Here is an 11,998-nt window from a genome sequence, read left to right as displayed (position 1 = left end):
TATGGATGAAAAAATGGCCAAATTCCCACGACGCAGTACGTTTCAGGTAAACAGGGTTGAAGTGGCCACCAGGAACATAATGTAAACATTAGCGTAAGATAGCCGACGAGTCATGATTACTTTAGCCTGCTAGCTAGTTAGACACTATTGTTGCAGTTATAATATTTTCATCCGTTTCTGTTTCTCAGGCCACCAGACTAACGTTACCTACCGTTGACTGGACATGACATGCAACGCTAGTTTGATAGCCTAGAACCGGAGCTGGTTGAAGACTATATCTTGCTAGTCTTTAGCCATAGCAAGTCTAGGTAGCGGGCTAGTGCTCACTAACCTGGGGCACCGTAAACAGGGGGTAAAAATGCCAAAACCGTGGGGCCCAGCAGATATAAGTTAGAAGTCAGACTGATCTCATGAAATCACGTTGTATGTAACGACAATTGTTATGGCATTTGGTGTTGTATACGTACGCATTTTCATCCTATTGCGTGTATTTAACGCCATTTGATCGCGTGTCAATGTACGCTAGGACCTCTGGTTTACATATCCATAACCGCTAACCCTAACCGCTAATCGTGTGGTATTTTACGCGGCGTGAAAGCTAATAATGCGTACAGATAGCACATCAATTAAAAGTGGTGTGTTATCTGTACGCAATTCGTGATATCACGTTGTAGAAGTTGTGAAAATTTCCTGTAAACTCTGGAGTAAAAGAGCTGCGTATAAGCCGGGAGTCGGACGTCCACAGTTCAGTTTCACTTTCAGTTTCACACCAGTTACCGCATTTATGGAACAAGCCCCGCCCCCCACCCACGTATATACCTCCCGCTCCCCCCCCTCCTTTTGTGTTCATCCGATGAATCAATCAGTTTTTAAAATAATCTACATAATTGACATCATTAGTCGCAGCCCTATTTCAAACAAATAGAAAATCAGATTATTATTTATTTATAGGTTTTTATTTGTATATTTGACATTCGTGCTTTTGACTAGGGCTGTGTATCAGCAAGAATCTGATGATACGATACAAATCACAATACTAGGATCACGATACGATATACACCATATATCATGATACTGTTAAAAAGACAATTTTTTGTTTGTTTCTTTTTTTTTTATGATTATTTCCTTGAAGAATTGAATTACACCAGAAATCTGCACAAATACTAAACACATTTTTATTTGATCCCAACAGGATCTGATGTTATATCACCAAATGTTCCGGTGTTCAAACTGAAACTCTGTTTTACAGACATTACAGTTTCAGATCCTGTTCAAATGTTCATATTCTACTAGTTCTGAACTAACATCAGAACAGTATTTTTGTGCGATCCCAACAAAGGAACTAATATTATTTAATAAAAGAGTGTTAAATGATAATAAATAAAATATAAACAAAAAAGAACAACAAAAATGAACATCCACAATATCTACATTTGAATAAATACCGAAAACTATCAATACAGTACTTTTAATATCGATACAGGATAGTGAAATGAAATATCGCGATATACTGCAGAGCCAATATTTTCTTACAGCTCTACTTTTGACCATGTTAAGGTTTTTACATTTCAGCTCATGTCGCTGCAGTATTAGAATTATGCTGTATGTTTTTTTTTTTGTGTTTTTTTTTTTGTGGAGGCCTAGTTGTGGGTGCAGTCAGACAGACCGAGGGGGAAATTATATAAGTCTGAAGTTATTTTAGAAAAACTAAACTTCGGGGGCTTGATCCCCAGAAGCCACCGCTCCACTCCAACTCTGCTTCAGAAGTCGAACAGCAGGTTTTTTTCTTTTTCTTTTTTTTTTTTTGATCCCAGGATGCTCGTACAAACCAAGGGAAGCTTAAAATGACGACGTCCTGCCTATTTCGCAGACATTCCACCACTTTGATGTGAGGACGTTGTGAAGTGAAATGTAAATGTGTCTGCCTGAAGGCCTGTTATGCAGATGTTCTGTTGCCTCCACTTGAACAAACAGTCACAGCGTAATTGCACTTCTCCCATTTGAATACATTAGAATCCCATTTCCAGTTTCATAATAACGGCTGTACCCAGAGCTCCCCCTGACCCATGCACTTGTTTTTTCTTTTTCTGTCTCCGTATAATGTCTGGATAGATGTCGAGGCTTGAAACCATCCAATCAAAAGCGTCGATATTCCCCGGTTCCCTGGTTCTGGAGTGGAGCGGTTCATTCATTTGGCTGATTATAGTGGTTTAACTCAAGCATTGAGTGAAGAGCGAGGAGAAAAAGAAGGTAAAAAAAAAGCACATAATGACGAATTCTGTCTGCAAAAACGGTTCATGAAGTGTTCTATAGAGACTGAGCTCAGTAAATGATGATGTATGTCACAACAGACCTACGCATTTTCAATGTTTCACGTTATTCAATGCCATTTTCTTGAGGATACAAGTGCTAAACATATGGCATGCAGGCCAAAAGAGTCCGATCTGGCCCATGGGTAACGTGATGTCATGCCTAGGGGTGTTAGAAAATATCGGTTCTGCAATAAATCACTATATTTCATTTCACAATACTTTACTGATGTTAAAAAGTACTGTATTGATATTTTTTGGTATTTATTCAAATGCAAATATGGCGGAGGTTCATTTTTTGTGTTTTGGTTTTCATTATTGTTTATACCTTATTTATTATTATTATTTAACATTGTTTTATTAAATAATGGTTATTGGAAGCATCCTAAAAGCACTTTTTACTGTCTGAGAGGCCGATGGTAGATCCTTTGTTTGGGATCGCACAAAAATACTGTTCTGATGTTAGTTCTGAACGAATAGAATATGAACATTTGAACAGGATCTGAAACTGTAATGTCTGTAAAACAGAATTTCAGTTTGAACACAGGAACATTTGGTGATATAACATTAGATCCTGTTCTGATTAAATAAAATTGTGTTTAGTATTTGTGCAGATTTCAGGTGTGATTCAATTCTTCCAGGAAATAATCATTTTTAAAAAAGAAACAAACAAAAAATTGCCTTTTTAAAAGTATCATGATCATGATATATCGTATCGTGATCCTAGTATTGTGATTTGTATCGTATCGCCAGATTCTTGCCAGTACACACCACTCATTATAAGCTTTCCACATGTCTGTTCATGCCGTCATTATCCCCCTGTCCAACCTGAATAGATTCATCAAATAGCACACACTGAAGGTGAGGGTTATGTTTATGTGAACTGCAGATCTTGGCGAAATTCACATGCGATCTAATGGCGTTGAATAACATGCGAATGTTGAGAATGTGTATGTATAGAACACCAAATGTCATAAAAACTCATGTGACACAGACAGAATTTGTGAAATGCGAAAATTTCACTCAAGATATTAGCAATGAATTTAGTTCATGATATAAATAATGATATAAATAATGACAACTACAAACGTTTCTCTTTGTTTTAGTGTAAAATAAAAAAAAAAAAAGTTAAATTACATCATGAAATTTTATGCCGTGTTTCCACTATGTGGTCCGAGCTTGACTCGACTCGACTCGGCCGTTTTGCGTTTCCATTACAAAAAAGGACCTGGAATCTGGTACCTGGTACTAGTTTTTTGGTCTCACCTCCACCGAGGTTCCAGGACTGGGGACCAGATACTAAAAGGTGACGTGTAAACACTGCAGACCACTGACTGGTCAGACAGTCATCTCTGTGACCCGCCCTTTTACAAAAGCAGATGCAGAAGTTTACAGTAAATATGTCGGTAGGTGAATCCACACGATGACAGTCTGTAAAATTACACCATTCAGTCAGGAGATTCAGTCTTTGGTGGCCGACGCAAAATTCAGCATGAGCTAGACGGGACAACACACAACGAGTGAGTTTAACAGCAACTCTGAGCAGACGACATGGAAGTAACGTCGCTATGACGACCAGGTACTGTAAAGTCTGTAGTATCCTGTAATAGAATAGTACCTGGTACCCGAGTCGAGTCGAGTCGAGTCGGTTCCATGTAGTGGAAACGCAGCATTACAAACTGTCCTTTCACAAAAAATGTGAATAACCTGAAGAAATATGAACAACCTGAAATGTTATAGGGGAGTAAGTGTAATTTGACCAAATACAATACAAGGATGTCAAACATGCGGCCCGCGGACCAAAACCAGACCGCCAAAGAGTCCAGTTCCTCCCACAGGAGGAATTATGAAATTTAAAAAATTAGACTGATGATATTAATAATCAATAATGTTTAACTCATGTTAGTTCAGGTTCCACATTCAGACCAATATGATCTAAAGTGGATCAGACCAAAATAAATTATTATTAATAATTTATGATAAATAATGACAACTCCAAATCCTTCTTTGTTTTAGTGCAAAAAAAGGAAACTTACATGAAAATGTGTACATTTATAAACTATCTTTTCACAAAAAATGTAAATAACCTGAAATCTCCTCAGAGAAATAAAAGCAATTTTTTATTTCAATATTCAGTCTGTTATTACATGTTTGGTGTAATTGTAGATAAATTATGATCTGTTACAATGAATATTGTTAAAATTGCACTTATTTTTCTTAATAAACATCAGGTTGTTTATGTTATTCGTATTTTTTAAAGGATAGTTTGTAAATGTAAACATTTTCTTGATGTAATTTTCCTTTTTTTTTCACTCTAAAATGTAGTGAAAAGTTTGTATTTGTCATTTTTTCTATATTATTATGCTATTATTTTATGGGTCCGGCCTGTTTCTGATCGTATTGGACCGAATGTGGAACCTGAACTAACATGACTTTGACGTGCAGTGAACTGTGTTCCGAAGTAAAAGCTCCTTTTGTGTAAACTCAGTGTGTGCAGGTGATAGTCTGACCTCCATGCACATGTGTGTTCTGACTGAAAGCCTATATTTCCTGTGTTAGACACGGAGGCTGATGATATGCAGTCGCTGCAGTAAGTATATGAGTCCGATGGTTGCGTGTGTTTACGGTGACCCGACGCACACAGCCCGGTAAACGCTCGACCTGACAAAGCCAGACTCTGATGATGTCACGGACGTACAGGTGGAACGGCACATTCCTCTGCGGTCGTTAAAATAAAAGCTCGTGTATGGGGGCTCCACGTCGCCTGCAGCCTGAGTTCAGGGAGGCAACGGCACAAAAGCAGCCGCTTGTAAAACGTGTGACTTCTCAGAATATATGACCCTGATTTACCTGAGAACAGAAGCCAGTGTTCAGGAGGCTGACGATGCATGAGGAACCGTAGACAGGAGTTCAGGTTCCACATTCAGGCCAAAGCGGTCTGAAGTGGGCTAAACCAGGACAATAAGAACAATGTAAGGCAGTGTTTTTCAACCTTGGGGTCGGGACCCCACATGGGGTCACCTGAAATTCAAATGGGGTCGCCTGAAATTTCTAGTAATTGATAAAAATAAAATAAAAACTTACTAATAAAAAATATATGTTGAGTTGACAGAGACAATCCTCATCCATAACAGACAAACTGTGAAGCTGAAACTGCAGCACTGTGGTTCTGTTTATCTGTCAAATGTTCATTGTGGTCAGTTTCAGATGCTGCAGCTCTTTCATAATTCATAGTTTCAGTTCTTGTTTGTTCAGTATTAATTGTCCTCCTTGTAATCACAGCTGGACTGACTGTACATATCCTGACCAAAGAAAATCCAATTCTCTCTTTGTGCAGTAATCTACACCTGGATTTACTGCCTCTGTCCACAATAATATACATTATATAGGACTAAATATCCTCTAAAATTAATGTTTATTTGCAACATACTATCGCAAACTATTACATGATCAAAACAAATTAGTTTTAGCAAAAAAAAAAAAAAACAAGTCGCAGTTTTGAATGTCTGGGGTCGCCAGAAATTTGTGATGTTAAAATAAGGTCACAATCTGAAAACAGTTGGGAACACTGATATAAGGTATAAAAATGTAATGTTAGGGCTCTGTAAATGACACAAAGATCTAATATTTGCACTGTAAATGTGTTTATGGTTATGGGATGTCAGTAGAATGGATCGTATACAGAACAGGTGTCAACATACGGCCCACGGGCTAAAAGTGGCCTGACAAAAACTCTAATCAGGCCTATGGGATGAATTTGTGAAATGCAAAAATTTTCACTTATGATACTAATAATCATTTTAGTTCAGGAGCCAAATTCAGTCCAATTCAATCTCAAATGGGTCAAAGCAGTAAAATACTACTATAATAACCTAGAAATAATAACAACTACCAACTTTTCTCTATGTTTTAGACCAGTGTTTCCAACCTTTTTGAGCCGTGGCACATATTTTACATTAGAAAAATCACAAGGCACACCACCCAACAAAAATGTCACAAAAAGAATATTAATTGAAATATAATGCAAGTATAGTCTTAATTTACTTAGTGTGAATAACTGGGCCTGTTTAGTTAAACACAAGTTCATATTCTTGCAGGAATTGAAGAAAGATGCAGAGTTGTTGCAACAAGAAAGCTGAAGGAGTGCGGTCAGCGACCCCCTCAGACTGAACCCTGGTTTACGGACTGAGATCCATATAATAGAGGCATATGCCCCCCCGCACCAGCCCAATCTGTGGGTCCCACACATCACTAGTCAGGGGGGCTCATCAACAGAATGCACGCATCAGGGCCGCTTCACATTCATTTTCCTTTGTAAAGGGAAACTGTTGTTGTAGAGTGGATCACTGGCGCGTGCAGTCATACGTATCTACATCATGCCATTCGCTTAGAGTAAAATCAAGGTTATAATAGTTTGGATTTTTCATTCTAGTTTAGTTTTATTTAGTTTTGACCTTTTTTTTCTCTCATTCAGTTAGTTTTAATTAGTTTTTAGAGCAGGTTTGCTAGTTTTTATTAGTTTTTCTTATTTTTCTAAATCACAGGTGTCAAACATGCGGCCCGGGGGCCAAATCCAGCCCTCCAAAGGGTCCAGTCTGGCCCGCAAGATGAATTTACAAAGTGCAAAATATAAAAACTTACCCTGAAGATATAACAGTCAAGGGCATCAAACTCAAAATAACAGCATAATAACCTAGAAATAATGACTCCAAATTTTCATCTTGGTTTAATGTGAGAAAAACAATATAACATTATGCCTGTAAATAATGGCAACAGCAATTTTTTCTCTTTGATTTATTTCAAAGAACATTAAATTCTGATATCCTTTAACAATAAAATGTCAATAACCTGAACAAATATGAACAATCTGGAATGTCTAAAGAAAAATAAGTGCACTTTCAACAATATTCTGCCTGTTTTTGTGCCTTGGCAGATCTGATCTGTAATGCACATGTAGAAATCATAAGTTGAGGCAGAATATTGATAAACTTGTACTTGTTTTCCTTCAGAATTTCATTTGAAATTTGGAGTTGTCATTAATTATAGGTTATTATGTTATTATTTTAGTGGTCTGGCCCACTGCAGATCAAATTGAACTGAATGTGGCCCCTGAAAGAAATTGAGTTTGACGCCCCTGTTCTAATGCTTAGTTTTAGTTTAGTTTTAGCTTTTTTTCATATCTTTTCTCTTCTTCTCTGCCGTTGTATTCAAATAAATCCCAGACAGGACTCTGCTGTTTTCTCCAACTTTAGTCTCCATGTTTCCAGGTAGAGTGGGGGACCAGAAGACGACTCAATGACACGTGACGAGAAGTGACGGACCGTAAATATCATATAGTGCCGCTAGCTAAAATTGCTTGAGGGAAATAAATCGATTTCATATCAATCCGACATTGACAAGATGAAAACTAAGGGAATTTTATCCATAATTTTCATACGTTTTTTTTACGTAGTTAGTTTTGTAAACACACAATACAGTTTCAGTTAGTTATGTTTTTTCTTTTAATTGTAGTTTTTATTATTTCAGTTAACCAAATGTTTTTTACAATCTTCTAGTTTTCGTCATTTCGTTAGTTTTCATTAACGCTAAAACGTGGAACCAATCAGGTGAAATTGGATAATCTTCCATGGCAACACCTGACGATTTTCTCCTGGCACCCTTCCATGTCACAGCACAGTGGTGGGAAACACTGTTTTAGAGTGAAAAAAAGTACAATTAATGAAAGAATTGCATGAACAACGAAAATACTTACATCTACAAACTACCCTTTAAAAAATGTGAATAGCATGAACCATAAAAAAAATCAACTTTACTAAGAAAAATAAGTGCAATTTCACATATTCTTCCTGATTAGTTTGTTTTTTTATTACTTTTATCTGTTTTTGTTCATTTTTCGTTCTGTACTTTCATCAATATTTTTTAAAATGTTATTAGTTTATTATACTTTTTAAATATACTTTATTATGAAAAAAGTAAAATTACATGATTAAAATGTTTACATCTGGTTTTTCTCAGGTGCAGTGAAATTGAGACTGACGAACATTTATTAAATATCGGTAAAATTTTGCGCATTTATCCAATGGAAAAGCGACGTATGTTGAAAAAGAACAGAAGGAGGAATCCCAGTCCGTCCTGTTCAGAGGATCCAAATCTGGTGGAAGTCATTAATCACTCAGCTCCTGTAATTAGCAGGGGAGTTCACTTATGTCTGACTAATTCACTTAGAAAAGCTCCAAGTGAAGCAGGATAGAAAAAAAAAAGAAAAAAAAAAAGCCCTGTCATGTCTCCTGCAAATTTGTGCAAGTGTTGGCAGTCTAGTTTTTCTAAAAATACCAGCAGGAAACGCTGTTCACTGCAGCGAAGGCACAGGAAAGAAAAGGAAAAAAAAGAGGAGGAGGAGAAGAAGAGGAGAAAAGAGAAGAAGAGAAGTAGAGGAGAAGAAGAAGAGAAGAGAAAAGAGGAAGAAAAGAGGAGAGGAGAGAAAAAGAGAGAAGAGAAAGAAGAAGAAGAAGAGTGGAAGACAGGAGAAGAGAAGAGAAGAAGGAAGAGAAAGGAAAGAAGAGGAGAAGGAAAGAGAACAGAAGAGAAGAAGAAAAGAGAAAAGAAGAAGAGAAGACAAGAAGAGAAGAGAATAGAAGACATCCGTTTTAAATCTAAACCCACTGCTTCCAGTTTGAACCAAAGTTAAACCTCGGTGCAGTTTGAACAAACCCAACATACTTTCCTGCTCTGTTTGACATAAATACATGTGAAATATGCAGTGGTTCTTCTAAAACAGCCTCTGGTCGTTGTAATAAAGTTATAAAACTCCCTTAAATGACTGTGATGGGATCATCTGCTGAAAAATCCACTTTTATTCGTGTCTTTGAACCTCTGAGACTTGAGCTGAACGATCCCGATGGAGGCGATCTGTCAGAGAACCCCCCCCCCCCCCGACCCTGAGGATGACAGCGTATAGACGGGCCTTCGGGGGGGGGGGGGCGCATACGTTCCCTGCAGATTCTGGTTCTGCTCCAGCGTTCTGTGGACGTTCTGTGGTTTCTGTTATTATACAAACCATTAGTGAACTGTTCCTCCTGCTTCCAAACTGAGCCTTTACATGGAACCACTCACAGGTGAAGTCCCCCCCTGCTGCTGTTTGGTTTATGACATGTGCCGTCCGCTCTTTCCACTCCGTACCCCCAGCTGTTCCCTGCAATGCATGCTGGGACGCAACTGAACACAGTGTTAAACCGGTCCAATCCATCACCTCAGCAGCAGTGATAGAAGTCAGAGTTGGACTGTAAAAGCACCAGAAGGTCAAAGTATCTGAAGACACTTGTCTGGATTTGACTTCTCTGTGTCTAAACAGCTCAACATCTGGGTTTTATTCACATACTGGTGATTTATTTATGAATAAAAGTCTTTGAAACCTATAGAATACATAATGTACTTCAGAAATAGGTGGAAAATTTAAAAAAACAAAAACTTGTCATTCCACAAACTTTTAGCCATGACTGTCTTTCTCACTTCGTAAATCACAATTCACAACAAAATCAGACATTTAAAATTTTTCATATATCTTAGTTTTATGACTAATCAGACTGATCATGAAATCGCGTTGTATGTGAGGCCAGTTTATTGCATTTGGCCTTCTATACGTACGCATTTTCATCCTTCGTCTATGTTATTTAACGCCATTTAATGAAATGTAAATGCGCTAGCCACTAATTGCTAACCCTAACTGCTAATCACGCTAGCCACTAATCGCGTGAATTGCTAAACCTAACCCTAACCACTAATTGCGCTAGCCGCTAATCACGCTAATCGCTAACCCTAAACCTAACCGCTAATTGCACTAGCTGCCAAGCAAATTGCGCAAATCGCTAATCCTAAACCTAACCACTAATCGCGTTAGCTGCTAATCAGCTAATGATGTGCTATTTTACGTGGTGTAAATATACACACTGAAACTGAAAGCTTATAATGTGTACAGACAACACACCAATTAAAAGTGGCGTCTTATTTGTACGCATTCATGATATCACGTTGAACTAATAAACTTATGATTACTTGTTTAATGTTATTTCTAATTTTATTTCATTCATGAACTCATGGAAAAGTGAATTTTCCGCAATGACATACGAATCTGTATCTATTTTATATGTAGTGCTGCTGTGGTTAGTTGACTTTGTCACCATAATCGACCATGAAAATTAGTTGATGGCAATTTTTTTAGCCGATGTGTCGTTTTACTATTGACCGCCTATTTATTTTTGGCGGCGGCACCTGGGGAATTCATGCTAGCATTGACCCCCATCTTATAAATGTCTTAAGTTTCACCCCCCCACTCTTACGGTTGACCCTCCCACCCTCCGTTCCGTGGATCCGTGCGTACCCCTTCACCCCCCTTGAGTTGTATTCCAAATAAAATGGACACAACAAAATAACAAATGCTTGACTTTTTTTTAATTAGTCATTCAGATTAGTTGACTAATGCAAAAATTTGTTGAAAGATTAATTGTTAGGAAATTAGTCGCTAGTGGAAGTACTATTATTATGTTTTATTAATACAAATACACCTAAACCACCAGTGGGGTCACAAGTCACTTTTCCTTTGACCCTCAAATTGCGTGAATATAACTTGCGCATAAAAATTGACCTAATGGAAAAACGACAATTTTGCCCAAATTCTTGTTTTTCAATTAAAAGTTTTTGCACTGGCAAGAGGTGTTTTTCAGGTGTAGCACAAATGGTACATCCCACAAAACTGCAAAGGAAAGACCCTTTTTCACAACTAGAGCCACACGAATAAAAAAAAAAAAAAAACAGATGATGACGGATGTTACAACAAGAGAAGAAGAAGAGTTTAAAAGAAACGTGTCGGTATGTGTGGACCACCAGGAAACGGAATCATTTTGAATTTAGTAGGAGATAGAGGGGTAATATATAATAATAATAATGAATATATCTGAAAATCAACACCATATTTACGTTGTCGCCACGTTTATGGAATGACTTCTCGTGTCATCTCGCGATAATAAAGAAACAAATCATTGCATTTGTGATTTCATGGAAAAAACGGTATTACATACTTCTGTTTTTTCAACATTTAGTAAATATCGGGAAAGTTTTGCGCAGATGTCCAATGGAAAAGTGACTACATTTACCCACGCACAATCTATCTTGCATTAGAGACTGATCTCATGAAATCGTGTTGTATGTCACCCCAGTTCCTATTGCATTTGGTGTGCTATACGTACGAATTTTCAACCTTTCGCGTATTATTCAACACCATTTGATCGCGTGTCAGTTTACGCTAAGATCTCCAGTTTATGTATTATACACGTATTGACGCGGCGTGAACATACATGCGGAAAGCTTATAATGCGTACAGATAACATGCCAGTTGAACGTGGTGTGTCTATTTACGTGAGTCATAATATCGCATTGTATATCAAATTGGGGTGTGTACTGGCAAGACTTTGACGATACAATACAAATCACAATACTACGATCATGATACGATATCACGATATATCATGATACTGTTAGAAAAGGCAATTTTTTGTTTGTTTTCTTTTTTTTTTTTTTAAAGATTTTTTTCCTGGAAGAATTGAATTACATCCGAAATATGTACGAATACTAAACGCATTTTTATTTGATCAGAACAGGAACGTGTTTCTAATTCTCTTAGTTTCCAAAGGAAC

This window comes from Sphaeramia orbicularis, chromosome 8 (genome assembly GCF_902148855.1).
Source record: "Sphaeramia orbicularis chromosome 8, fSphaOr1.1, whole genome shotgun sequence".
In the NCBI taxonomy this organism is placed as follows: Eukaryota; Metazoa; Chordata; class Actinopteri; order Kurtiformes; family Apogonidae; genus Sphaeramia; species Sphaeramia orbicularis.
Note: the sequence above shows the minus strand (reverse complement) of the source record.